The following is a 16,047-nucleotide window of genomic DNA, read 5'->3' as shown; positions in this document are numbered from 1 at the left end:
TAACAACGTACAGAGATACTGGAGTGATAGAGGTAGATATGTATAGGGGGAAGGGGACAGGGATACTGGAGTGATGGAGGTAGATATGTATAGGGGGAAGGGGACAGGGATACTGGAGTGATGGAGGTAGATATGTATAGGGGGAAGGGGACAGGGATACTGGAGTGATGGAGGTAGATATGTATAGGGGGAAGGGGACAGGGATACTGGAGTGATGGAGGTAGATATGTATAGGGGGAAGGGGACAGGGATACTGGAGTGATGGAGGTAGATATGTATAGGGGGAAGGGGACAGGGATACTGGAGTGATGGAGGTAGATATGTATAGGGGGAAGGGGACAGGGATACTGGAGTGATGGAGGTAGATATGTATAGGGGGAAGGAGACAGGGATACTGGAGTGATGGAGGTAGATATGTATAGGGGGAAGGAGACAGGGATACTGGAGTGATGGAGGTAGATATGTATAGGGGGAAGGGGACAGGGATACTGGAGTGATGGAGGTAGATATGTATAGGGGTAAGGGGACAGGGATACTGGAGTGATGGAGGGTAGATATGTATAGGGGGAAGGGGACAGGGATACTGGAGTGATGGAGGTAGATATGTATAGGGGGAAGGGGACAGGGATACTGGAGTGATGGAGGTAGATATGTATAGGGGGAAGGGGACAGGGATACTGGAGTGATGGAGGTAGATATGTATAGGGGGAAGGGGACAGGGATACTGGAGTGATGGAGGTAGATATGTATAGGGGTAAGGTGACTATATACAGGGTCAGTACCATATTAACAATGTACAGGGATACTGGAGTGATGGAGGTAGATATGTATAGGGGTAAGGGGACAGGGATACTGGAGTGATAGAGGTAGATATGTATAGGGGTAAGGGGACTAGGCATCAGTATATATAATAAACAGAGTAGCAGCAGCGTAAATTATGATTGTATGTGAGTGTGTAGAGTCCTGTGAGTGTGCATAGAGACAGTGGAAAAAATAACAAGTGTGCGTCTGTGTGTGTGTGTGTGTGTGTATGTACTGTTTTTGTATGTTATGACTGTAAACACATCCTGCTTTGACAATTTAACATTTGCTCAACAGCAATGCCGTTAGTTATCAAAGTAAAAAAAAAAAAGAAGTTGTAAAAATAATATAGACGATTTGGTATCATTTTGATGACGGAAAATTGAATTAGAGTTCTTCAAGCTGTTTGGAATGATTTCTCTATCAGTGCTTTGAGTGCATCCATTTTTCGACCAGAAAACAGTCAATACCGTAAAGTGCTGTGTATTCGAGCATAAAAAAATTCAGGAGGGCCCTGAAAGAGAGGATGGCTTGACCGCGTTTTACGAGTGTTTGGCTCACTTGACCGCAGTCTATTTGTGATGGTGTTCTTTGTTCTCACACTCAGTCATAGAACAATAATGAATGGATTGGCACTGTTAACTTGTAGAAGGTTTAGTGGGAAAGTTTAAACCACCTAAATATTTGCACATTCACTTAACATTTAGTATTCGACACTCAAACAATTTCCCAACACATTTTTCTATAATCCTACAGGCTCTTTATCGTTCTCCATATCTTATATCCCAATGCATCCACATTACACATGCCCACCATGGTATTGGGCAGCTGCTATTCTGCTGCGTATTTCAAGTGCACTCGAAAACAGATATTTATGTTATTTCAGTCTGGGCGCTAGCTAGCTACAGTGCCTACAGAACGTATTCACACCCCTTAACTTTTTACACATTTTCTTGTGTTACAGCTTAAATGGATTAAATTGAGATTGTGTGTCACCGATCTACACACAATACTCCATAATGTCAAAGTGGAATTTTGTTTGTAGAAATGCTAAAACAATTATGTATAAAAAATGAAAAGCTCAAATGTCTTGAGTCAATAAGTATTCAACCCACTTTGTTATGGCAAGCCTAAATGAGTTCAGGAGTAAACATGTGCTTAACAAATCACAAAAAAAGCAACACGGACTCACTCTGTGTTCAATAAAAGTGGTTAACATGATTTTCGAATAACTACACCATATCTGTACCCCACACATTCAATTACCTGTACGTCCCTCAATCAAGTAGTGAATTTCAAGCACAGATTTAACCACAAAGACCAGGGAGGCTTTTCAATGCCTCGCAAAGAAGGGCACCGATTGGTAGATGTGTACAAATAAATTAAAAAAACAGACGCTGAATATCCATTTGAGCACGGTAAAGTAATTAATAACGCTTTGGATGGTGTATCAACACAACTAGATACTAAAAAGATACAGGCGTCCTTCCTAACTCAGTTGCCAGAGAGGAAGTAAACTGCTCAGGGATTTCACCATGAGGCCAATGGTGATTTTTAAAATAGTTACAGTTTAATGGCTGTGATATGAGAAAACTGAGGATGGATCAACAACATTGTAGTTACTCCACAATACTAACCTAAATAACAGAGTGAAAAGAAGGAAGCCTGTACAGAATACAAATATTTCAAAACATGCATCATGTTTGCGATATGGCACTAAAGGAAACATTTTGGCAAAGACATTAACTTCTTGTCCTGAATACAAAGCATTATGTTTTGGGCAAATCCAATACAACACATCACTGAGCGCCACTCTTCATATTTTAAAGCATGGTGGTGGCTGCATCATGTTATGGGTATGCTTGTCATCAGCAAGGACTAGGTTGTTTTTGGGGGGGATAAAAATTTACTGGAATACAGCTAAGCAGAGGCAAAATCCTAGAGGAAAACCTAGTTCAGTCTTCTTTCCACTAGGCACTGAGAGATGAATTCACCTTTCAGCAGGACATTAACCTAAAACACAAGGACAAAAATATACATTGGAGTTGCTTACCAAGACGAAATTGAATGTTCCTGAGTGGCGTAGTTAAAGTTCTGACTTAAATCAGCTTGAAAATCTATAGCAATACTTGAAAATGGCTTTCCAACAATGATCCACAACCAACTTGACAGAGCTTGAAGAATAAAAAAAGAAATAAAGGTAAATATGGTACAATCCCGGTGTTTGTTTTGGGCTTTGTCCCCGTCGTTTTCATGACATACTTTATTTTGGGTGGAAAAATAAAAACCCCGATTATTTTCTTCAAGTAGCCAAACAACAAAACTAGGCTACTTAATTGGGAAGATGGCCGAAGCCTGTGCAGTGGTGTTCAAATGTAGGCCAAGTAGTTTTGTGTTCTCCTTAAAATGATCACAAATAATTGCATCACAGGCTACATCTTTGAAAACAGTAGTCTTTTAGATTAGATTGTTTTTACCCAAAGTGCATTTCTGTTTTCTCATTGAATAGTGTTTCTTGTTCTCTTGGCCTTCATCAGAGCTTTTTAAACTAAAGACTAAACCACGTTTTGCTTTCTGAATGTGTCTGCACCGGGGGTTTTATTTTTACACCCAAAATAAAGAATGTCACGAAAACAACGGGGACAAAAACAAACACGTATATATGTCTCGTATATATTTACATATATATATATATATATATATATATATATATATATATATATATAACACAGGGATGTAATCCAAACAAAAGAGCAAGGTGTAAATCTCTAAATAAATACATGGGACGAGACCTGTAATAACAAGCCCACAATAGCATGAAAGCCGATACAACAGAGCACAGGCGCTCACAAGACCAACGGACATGGAGACAATAATCAACCAGGACAATGGGGGAAAGAAAGGCACATATATATAACATACAAATCAGGGGGAAATGGGAACCAGGTGTCCGTAATGAGATAAGAAGAGTCCGGGGTTTGGCAGTAATGAATCCAGTTCAGTGACGCCTAGAAAGCCGGTGATGTAGACCTCCTGAGCTGGTGAACAGAATGAGCAGCAGTACCTGGGGAGAATCATAACATTAATACAATTGGAAATTTGCTATAATCGGGTAGGTTGATGCCATGCATGGCCCCACCCCCCCCCCACCTACTCAGCCAATCAGGAGCCGCTACCACGTTGCGGGCTCTTAGTATAACCCTACTGCATACTGTTTACTAAACGGTACGTGCTAAATAGTATGCGACGATTAGTAAATAGTGTGCAGTTTAAGTATGTAGTACACTAGTATGGGTATTCGGACACGGCCACTGTCTACCGGTGTCCTAGTTAGCTAGCTACCTTTGTCGCCTCCGACTCTTCTTCTTCTTCTGTGGGTTTTATCGGCCGTTGACATGCAACGTTATGGTGCGTTTCCGTCACCTGCTGTACTGAAGCGCCCCACCTCCCGCCTGTGTACCTTAAAAATAAAACAAGGGAATTTTTATATATATATAAATGGACTAACAGAAGTACTGTATATAGAGGTGGTTTCCTGCAGATGCCGCAATTTCACCCTTCTACGTTAAACATATCTTTGGTGTTGCGCTGTGTTTCTGAGATTTGACAGTACAACGAAAATGTTACATTAATGAAACATTCATCATTTTTTTTCATCCAAAAAAAACCCCATTGAGGGTAACTGCACCGCCGTCAATCGCATGGCGCTACAGAGGGTGGTGCGGACAGCCTAGTACATCGCTGGGGCCGAGCTCCCAAGCCATCCAGGACCTCTATATCAGGCGGTCTCTCTGCTTTTGCACAGCAAGTGGTAGCGGAGCAACAAGTCTGACACCAACAGGCTCCTGAACAGCTTCTACCCCCAAGTCATGACTGCTAAATAGATAACAAAATGGCTACACGGATTATCTGCATTGACATTTCTATAAAAAAATGATGCACTGACTTTATGCACACACACGCACACACACACACACACAAACACTCACTCTAAGTACACGATACACACTCAGTCACACACATTCACACTGACATTTCAACACAAACACATACACACACACACACAAACTTAATTTGTTCGCACACACACACACATTCATACTGACTCCTATACACGCTACACACTCACATACAATCATCATATACACTGCATCTACTCCGTTTATTATATATCCTGATGCCTAGTCACCTTACGCCTTATACATATCTACCCCTGCTACTCCAGTATCCCTGCACATTGTACATATAGTATATAGCTACTGACCCTGGAACTGACCCTGTATATAGCTACTGACCCTGTATATAGCTACTGACCCTGGAACTGACCCTGTATATAGCTACTGACCCTGGAACTGTCCCTGTATATAGCTACTGACCCTGGAACTGTCCCTGTATATAGCTACTGACCCTGGAACTGACCCTGTATATAGCTACTGACCCTGTATATAGCTACTGACCCTGTATATAGCTACTGACCCTGTATATAGCTACTGACCCTGTATATAGCTACTGTCCCTGTATATAGCTACTGACCCTGGAACTGACCCTGTATATAGCTACTGACCCTGTATATAGCTACTGACCCTGGAACTGACCCTGTATACAGCTACTGACCCTGGGACTGACCCTGTATATAGCTACTGACCCTGAATATAGCTACTGACCCTGTATATAGCTACTGACCCTGTATATAGCTACTGACCCTGTATATAGCTACCGACCCTGTATATAGCTACTGACCCTGTATATAGCTACTGACCCTGTATATAGCTACTGACCCTGTATATAGCTACTGTCCCTGTATATAGCTACTGACCCTGGAACTGACCCTGTCTATAGCTACTGACCCTGTATATAACTACTGACCCTGTATATAGCTACTGACCCTGGAACTGACCCTGTCTATAGCTACTGACCCTGTATATAGCTACTGACCCTGGGATTGACCCTGTATATAACTACTGACCCTGTATATAGCTACTGACCCTGTATATAGATACTGACCCTGTATATAACTACTGACCCTGTATATAGCTACTGACCCTGGAACTGACCCTGTATATAGCTACTGACCCTGTATATAGCTACTGACCCTGGAACTGGCCCTGTATATAGCTACTGACCCTGTATATAGCTACTGACCCTGTATATAGCTACTGACCCTGTATATAGCTACTGTCCCTGTATATAGCTACTGACCCTGGAACTGACCCTGTATATAGCTACTGACCCTGTATATAGCTACTGACCCTGGAACTGACCCTGTATACAGCTACTGACCCTGGGACTGACCCTGAATATAGCTACTGACCCTGTATATAGCTACTGACCCTGTATATAGCTACTGACCCTGTATATAGCTACCGACCCTGTATATAGCTACTGACCCTGTATATAGCTACTGACAATGTATATAGCTACTGTCCCTGTATATAGCTACTGACCCTGGAACTGACCCTGTATATAACTACTGAACCTGTATATAGTTACTGACCCTGGAACTGACCCTGTCTATAGCTACTGACCCTGTATATAGCTACTGACCCTGGGATTGACCCTGTATATAACTACTGACCCTGTATATAGCTACTGACCCTGGAACTGACCCTGTATATAGATACTGACCCTGTATATAACTACTGACCCTGTATATAGCTACTGACCCTGGAACTGACCCTGTATATAGCTACTGACCCTGTATATAGCTACTGGCCCTGGAACTGACCCTGTATATAGCTACTGACCCTGTATATAGCTACTGACCCTGTATATAGCTACTGACCCTGGAATTGACCCTGTATACAGCTACTGACCCTGGGACTGACCCTGTATATAGCTATTGACCCTGAATATAGCTACTGACCCTGGAACTGACCCTGTATGTAGCTACTGACCCTGTATATAGCTACTGACCCTGTATATAGCTACAGACCCTGTATATAACTACTGACCCTGGAACTGTCCCTTCATATAGCTAGTGACCCTGGAACTGACCCTGTATATAGCTACTGACCCTGTATATAGCTACTGACCCTGGAACTGTCCCTGTATATAGATACTGACCCTGTATATAGCTACTGACCCTGGAACTGACCCTGTATATAGATACTGACCCTGTATATAGCTACTGACCCTGGAACTGACCCTGTATATAGCTACTGACCCTGTATATAGATACTGACCCAGTATATAGCTACTGACCCTGGAACTGACCCTAGAACTGACCCTGTATATAGATACTGACCCTGTATATAGCTACTGACCCTGGAACTGACCCTGTATATAGATACTGACCCTGTATATAGCTACTGACCCTGGAACTGACCCTGTATAAAGCTACTGACCCTGTATATAGCTACTGACCCTGGAACTGACCCTGTATATAGCCACTGACCCTGTATATAGCTACTGACCCTGGAACTAACCCTGTATATAGATACTGACCCTGTCTATAGCTACTGACCCTGGAACTGACCCTCTATATAGCTACTGACCCTGGAACTGACCCTGTATATAGATACTGACCCTGTATCTAACTACTGACCCTGTATCTAACTACTGACCCTGTATATAACTACTTACCCTGGACCTGTCCCTGTATATAGATACTGACCATGGAACTGACCCTGTATATAGCTACTGACCCTGTATATAGCTACTGACCCTGGAACTGAGCCTGTATATAGCTACTGACCCTGTATATAGCTACTGACCCTGTATATAGCTACTGAACCTGTCTATAGCTACTGACCCTGGAACTGACCCTGTATATAGCTACTGACACTGTATATAGCTACTGACCCTGTATATAACTACTGACCCTGGAACTGAGCCTGTATATAGCTACTGACCCTGTATATAGCTACTGACCCTGTATATAGTTACTGACCCTGTATATAGCTACTGACCCTGTATATAGCGACTGTCCCTGTATATAGCTACTGACCCTGTATATAGCTACTGACCCTGTATATAGCTACTGGCCCTGTATATAGCTACTGACCCTGTATATAACTACTGACCCTGTATATAGCTACTGACCCTGTATATAACTACTGACCCTGGAACTGACCCTGTATATAACTACTGACCCTGTATATAGCTACTGACCCTGTATATAACTACTGACCCTGGAACTGACCCTGTATATAGATACTGACCCTGTATATAGCTACTGACCCTGTATATAACCACTGACCCTGGAACTGTCCCTGTATATAGCTACTGACCCTGTATATAACTACTGACCCTGTATATAACTACTGACCCTGGAACTGTCCCTGTATATAGCTACTGACCCTGTATATAGCTACTGTCCCTGTATATATATACTGACCCTGTATATAGCTACTGACCCTGGAACAGACCCTGTATATAGCTACTGACCCTGTATATAGCTACTGACCCTGGATCCGACCCTGTATATAGCTATTGACCCTGGAACTGACCCTGTATATAGCTACTGACCCTGGGACTGACCCTGTATATAGATACTGACCCTGAATATAGCTACTGGAACTGACCCTGTATATAGCTACTGACCCTGTAAATAGCTACTGGCCCTGTATATAGCTACTGACCTTGTATATAGCTACTGACCCTGTATATAGCTACTGACCCTGGAACTGACCCTGTAAATAGCTACTGACCCTGGAACTGTCCCTGTATATAGCTACTGACCCTGTATATAGCTACTGACCCTGTATATAGCTACTGACCCTGGAACTGACCCTGTAAATAGCTACTGACCCTGGAACAGTCCCTGTATATAGCTACTGACCCTGTATATAGCTACTGACCCTGGAACTGACCCTGTATATAGCTACTGACCCTGGGACTGACCCTGTATATAGCTACTGACCCTGAATATAGCTACTGACCCTGTATATAGCTACTGACCCTGGGACTGACCCTGTATATAGCTACTGACCCTGGGTATAACTACTGACCCTGTATATAGCTACTGACCCTGGAACTGACCCTGTGTATAGCTATTGACCCTGGAACTGACCCTGTATATAGCTACTGACCCTGGGACTGACCCTGTATATAGATACTGACCCTGAATATAGCTACTGGAACTGACCCTGTATATAGCTACTGACCCTGTAAATAGCTACTGGCCCTGTATATAGCTACTGACCTTGTATATAGCTACTGACCCTGTATATAGCTACTGACCCTGGAACTGACCCTGTAAATAGCTACTGACCCTGGAACTGTCCCTGTATATAGCTACTGACCCTGTATATAGCTACTGACCCTGTATATAGCTACTGACCCTGGAACTGACCCTGTAAATAGCTACTGACCCTGGAACAGTCCCTGTATATAGCTACTGACCCTGTATATAGCTACTGACCCTGGAACTGACCCTGTATATAGCTACTGACCCTGGGACTGACCCTGTATATAGCTACTGACCCTGAATATAGCTACTGACCCTGTATATAGCTACTGACCCTGGGACTGACCCTGTATATAGCTACTGACCCTGGGTATAACTACTGACCCTGTATATAGCTACTGACCCTGGAACTGACCCTGTGTATAGCTACTGACCCTGTATATAGCTACTGACCCTGGGATTGACCCTGTATATAACTACTGACCCTGTATATAGCTACTGACCCTGTATATAGCTACTGTCCCTGTATATAACTACTGACCCTGGAACTGTCCCTGTATATAGCTACTGACCCTGTATATAGCTACTGACCCTGTATATATATACTGACCCTGTATATAGCTACTGACCCTGGAACAGACCCTGCATATAGCTACTGACCCTGTATATAGCTACTGACCCTGGAACTGACCCTGTATATAGCTACTGACCCTGGAACTGACCCTGTATATAGCTACTGACCCTGGGACTGACCCTGTATATAGATACTGACCCTGAATATAGCTACTGACCCTGGATCTGACCCTGTATATAGCTACTGACCCTGTATATAGCTACTGACCCTGTATATAGCTACTGACCTTGTATATAGCTACTGACCCTGTATATAGCTACTGACCCTGGAACTGACCCTGTAAATAGCTACTGACCCTGGAATTGTCCCTGTATATAGCTACTGACCCTGTATATAGCTACTGACCCTGTATATAGCTACTGACCCTGGAACTGACCCTGAAAAAATAGCTACTGACCCTGGAACTGTCCCTGTATATAGCTACTGACCCTGTATATAGCTACTGACCCTGGAACTGACCCTGTATATAGCTACTGACCCTGGAACTGACCCTGTATATAGCTACTGACCCTGGAACTGTCCCTGTATATAGCTACTGACCCTGTATATAACTACTGACCCTGTATATAGCTACAGACCCTGTATATAACTACTGACCCTTTATATAACTACTGACCCTGTATATAGCTTCTGACCCTGTATATAGCTACTGACCATGGAACTGACCCTGTATATAGCTACTGACCCTGTATATAGCTACTGACCCTGGAACTGACCCTGTATATAGCTACTGACCATGGAACTGACCCTGTATATAGCAACTGACCCTGTATATAACTACTGTCCCTGTTTATAGCTACTGACCCTGTATATAGCTACTGACCCTGGAACTGACCCTGTATTTAGCTACTGACCCTGTATATAGCTACTGACCCTGGAACTAACCCTGTATATAGCTACTGACCCTGGAACTGACCCTGTATATAGCTACTGACCCTGTATATAGCTACTGACCCTGTATATAGCTACTGACCCTGGAACTGACCGTGTATATAGCTACTGTCCCTGTATATAGCTACTGACCCTGTATATAACTACTGACCCTGGAACTGACCCTGTATATAGCTACTGACCCTGGAACTGACCCTGTATATAGCTACTGACCCTGTATATAGCTACTGACCCTGTATATAGCTACTGACCCTGGAACTGACCCTGTATATAGCTACTGTCCCTGTATATAGCTACTGACCCTGTATAAAACTACTGACCCTGGAGCTGACCCTGTAAATAGCTACTGACCCTGTATATAGATACTGACCCTGAATATAGCTACTGGAACTGACCCTGTATATAGCTACTGACCCTGTAAATAGCTACTGGCCCTGTATATAGCTACTGACCTTGTATATAGCTACTGACCCTGTATATAGCTACTGACCCTGGAACTGACCCTGTAAATAGCTACTGACCCTGGAACTGTCCCTGTATATAGCTACTGACCCTGTATATAGCTACTGACCCTGTATATAGCTACTGACCCTGGAACTGACCCTGTAAATAGCTACTGACCCTGGAACAGTCCCTGTATATAGCTACTGACCCTGTATATAGCTACTGACCCTGGAACTGACCCTGTATATAGCTACTGACCCTGGGACTGACCCTGTATATAGCTACTGACCCTGAATATAGCTACTGACCCTGTATATAGCTACTGACCCTGGGACTGACCCTGTATATAGCTACTGACCCTGGGTATAACTACTGACCCTGTATATAGCTACTGACCCTGGAACAGACCCTGTGTATAGCTACTGACCCTGTATATAGCTACTGACCCTGGGATTGACCCTGTATATAACTACTGACCCTGTATATAGCTACTGACCCTGTATATAGCTAATGTCCCTGTATATAACTACTGACCCTGGAACTGTCCCTGTATATAGCTACTGACCCTGTATATAGCTACTGACCCTGTATATATATACTGACCCTGTATATAGCTACTGACCCTGGAACAGACCCTGTATATAGCTACTGACCCTGTATATAGCTACTGACCCTGGAACTGACCCTGTATATAGCTACTGACCCTGGAACTGACCCTGTATATAGCTACTGACCCTGGGACTGACCCTGTATATAGATACTGACCCTGAATATAGCTACTGACCCTGGAACTGACCCTGTATATAGCTACTGACCCTGTATATAGCTACTGACCCTCTTTATAGCTACTGACCTTGTATATAGCTACTGACCCTGTATATAGCTACTGACCCTGGAACTGACCCTGTAAATAGCTACTGACCCTGGAATTGTCCCTGTATATAGCTACTGACCCTGTATATAGCTACTGACCCTGTATATAGCTACTGACCCTGGAACTGACCCTGAAAAAATAGCTACTGACCCTGGAACTGTCCCTGTATATAGCTACTGACCCTGTATATAGCTACTGACCCTGGAACTGACCCTGTATATAGCTACTGACCCTGGAACTGACCCTGTATATAGCTACTGACCCTGGAACTGTCCCTGTATATAGCTACTGACCCTGTATATAACTACTGACCCTGTATATAGCTACAGACCCTGTATATAACTACTGACCCTTTATATAACTACTGACCCTGTATATAGCTTCTGACCCTGTATATAGCTACTGACCATGGAACTGACCCTGTATATAGCTACTGACCCTGTATATAGCTACTGACCCTGGAACTGACCCTGTATATAGCTACTGACCATGGAACTGACCCTGTATATAGCAACTGACCCTGTATATAACTACTGTCCCTGTTTATAGCTACTGACCCTGTATATAGCTACTGACCCTGGAACTGACCCTGTATTTAGCTACTGACCCTGTATATAGCTACTGACCCTGGAACTAACCCTGTATATAGCTACTGACCCTGGAACTGACCCTGTATATAGCTACTGACCCTGTATATAGCTACTGACCCTGTATATAGCTACTGACCCTGGAACTGACCGTGTATATAGCTACTGTCCCTGTATATAGCTACTGACCCTGTATATAACTACTGACCCTGGAACTGACCCTGTATATAGCTACTGACCCTGGAACTGACCCTGTATATAGCTACTGACCCTGTATATAGCTACTGACCCTGTATATAGCTACTGACCCTGGAACTGACCCTGTATATAGCTACTGTCCCTGTATATAGCTACTGACCCTGTATAAAACTACTGACCCTGGAACTGACCCTGTAAATAGCTACTGACCCTGTATATAACTACTGACCCTGTATATAACTACTGTCCCTGTATATAGCTACTGACCCTGTATAAAACTACTGACCCTGGAACTGACCCTGTATATAGCTACTGACCCTGTATATAGCTACTGACCCTGGAACTGACCCTGTATATAGCTACTGACCCTGTATATAGCTACTGACCCTGGAACTGACCCTGTATATAGCTACTGACCCTGTATATAGCTACTGACCCTGTATATAGCTACTGTCCCTGTATATAACTACTGACCCTGGAACTGTCCCTGTATATAGCTACTGACCCTGTATATAGCTACTGACCCTGTATATATATACTGACCCTGTATATAGCTACTGACCCTGTATATAGCTACTGACCCTGGAACTGACCCTGTATATAGCTACTGACCCTGGAACTGACCCTGTATATAGCTACTGACCCTGGGACTGACCCTGTATATAGATACTGACCCTGAATATAGCTACTGACCCTGGAACTGACCCTGTATATAGCTACTGACCCTGTATATAGCTACTGACCCTGTATATGGCTACTGACCTTGTATATAGCTACTGACCCTGTATATAGCTACTGACCCTGGAACTGACCCTGTAAATAGCTACTGACCCTGGAACTGTCCCTGTATATAGCTACTGACCCTGTATATAGCTACTGACCCTGGAACTGACCCTGTATATAGCTACTGACCCTGGAACTGACCCTGTATATAGCTACTGACCCTGTATATAACTACTGACCCTGTATATGGCTACAGACCCTGTATATAACTACTGACCCTTTATATAACTACTGACCCTGTATATAGCTTCTGACCCTGTATATAGCTACTGACCCTGGAACTGACCCTGTATATAGCTACTGACCCTGTATATAGCTACTGACCCTGGAACTGACCCTGTATATAGCTACTGACCATGGAACTGACCCTGTATATAGCAACTGACCCTGTATATAACTACTGTCCCTGTTTATAGCTACTGACCCTGTATATAGCTACTGACCCTGGAACTGACCCTGTATATAGCTACTGACCCTGTATATAGCTACTGACCCTGGAACTGACCCTGTATATAGCTACTGTCCCTGTATATAGCTACTGACCCTGTATATAACTACTGACCCTGGAACTGACCCTGTATATAGCTACTGACCCTGGAACTGACCCTGTATATAGCTACTGACCCTGTATATAGCTACTGACCCTGTATATAGCTACTGACCCTGGAACTGACCCTGTATATAGCTACTGTCCCTGTATATAGCTACTGACCCTGTATATAACTACTGACCCTGGAACTGACCCTGTATATAGCTACTGACCCTGGAACTGACCCTGTATATAGCTACTGACCCTGTATATAGCTACTGACCCTGTATATAGCTACTGACCCTGGATCTGACCCTGTATATATCTACTGACCCTGGAACTGACCCTGTATATAGCTACTGACCCTGTATATAGCTACTGACCCTGGAACTGACCCTGTATATAGCTACTGACCCTGTATATAGCTACTGACCCTGGAACTGACCCTGTATATAGCTACTGACCCTGTATATAGCTACTGACCCTGGAACTGACCCTGTATATAGCTACTGACCCTGTATATAGCTACTGTCCCTGTATATAGCTACTGACCCTGTATATAGCTACTGACCCTGTATATAGCTACTGACACTGGAACTGACCCTGTATATAGCTACTGACCCTGTATATAGCTACTGACACTGGAACTGACCCTGTATATAGCTACTGACCCTGTATATAACTACTGACCCTGGATATAGCTACTGACACTGGAATTGACCCTGTATATAGCTACTGACCCTGGAACTGACCCTGTATATAGCTACTGACCCTGTATATAGCTACTGACCCAGTATATAGCTACTGTCCCTGTATATAGCTACTGACCCTGGAACTGACCCTGTATATAGCTACTGACCCTGTATATAGCTACTGACCCTGGAACTGACCCTGTATATAACTACTGACCCTGGAACTGACCCTGTATATAACTACTGACCCTGTATATAGCTACTGACCCTGTATATAACTACTGACCCTGGAACTGACCCTGTATATACCTACTGACCCTGTATATAACTACTGACCCTGGGACTGACCCTGTATATAGCTACTGACCCTGTATATAGCTACTGACCCTGGAACAGACCCTGTATATAGCTACTGACCCTGGAACAGACCCTGTATATAGCTACTGACCCTGTATATAGCTACTGACCCTGGAACTGACCCTGTATATAGCTACTGACCCTGTACATAGATACTGTCCCTCTATATAGCTACTGACCCTGTATATAACTACTGACCATGGAACTGACCCTGTATATATAACTACTGACCCTGGAACTGACCCTGTATATAGCTACTGACCCTGTATATAACTACTGACCATGGAACTGACCATATATATAGAACTACTGACCCTTGAATTGACCCTGTATATAGCTACTGACCCTGGAACTGACCCTGTATATAGCTTCTGACCCTGTATATAGCTACTGACCCTGTATATAGCTACTGACCCTGTATATAGCTACTGACCCTGGATCTGTCCCTGTATATAGATACTGACCCTGGAACTGAGCCTGTATATAACTACTGACCCTGGAACTGACCCTGTATATAGCTACTGACCCTGGAACTGTCCCTGTATATAGCTACTGACCCTGGAACTGAGCCTGTATATAACTACTGACCCTGTATATAGCTGCTGACCCTGTATATAGCTACTGACCCTGTATATAGATGCTGACCCTGAAACTGACCCTGTATATAGCTACTGACCCTGTATATAGATACTGACCCTGTATATAGCTACTGACCCTGTATATAGATACTGACCCTGTATATAGCTACTGACCCTGTATATAGCTACTGACCCTGTATATAGATACTGACCCTGTATATAGCTACTGACACTGTATATAGATACTGACCCTGGAACTGACCCTGTATATAGCTACTGACCCTGTATATAGCTACTGACCCTGTAACTGACCCTGTATATAGCTACTGACCCTGTATATAGATACTGACCCTGGAACTGACCCTGTATATAGCTACTGACCCTGGAACTGACCCTGTATATAACTACTGACCCTGGAACTGACCCTGTATATAGCTACTGACCCTGTATATAGATACTGACCCTGTATATAGCTACTGAGCCTGTATATAGCTACTGACCCTGTATATAGCTACTGACCCTGTATATAGCTACTGACCCTGTATGTAGCT

The sequence above is a fragment of the Salmo trutta genome, chromosome 6, assembly GCF_901001165.1.
Source record: "Salmo trutta chromosome 6, fSalTru1.1, whole genome shotgun sequence".
In the NCBI taxonomy this organism is placed as follows: Eukaryota; Metazoa; Chordata; class Actinopteri; order Salmoniformes; family Salmonidae; genus Salmo; species Salmo trutta.
This window is presented reverse-complemented; position numbering follows the sequence as displayed.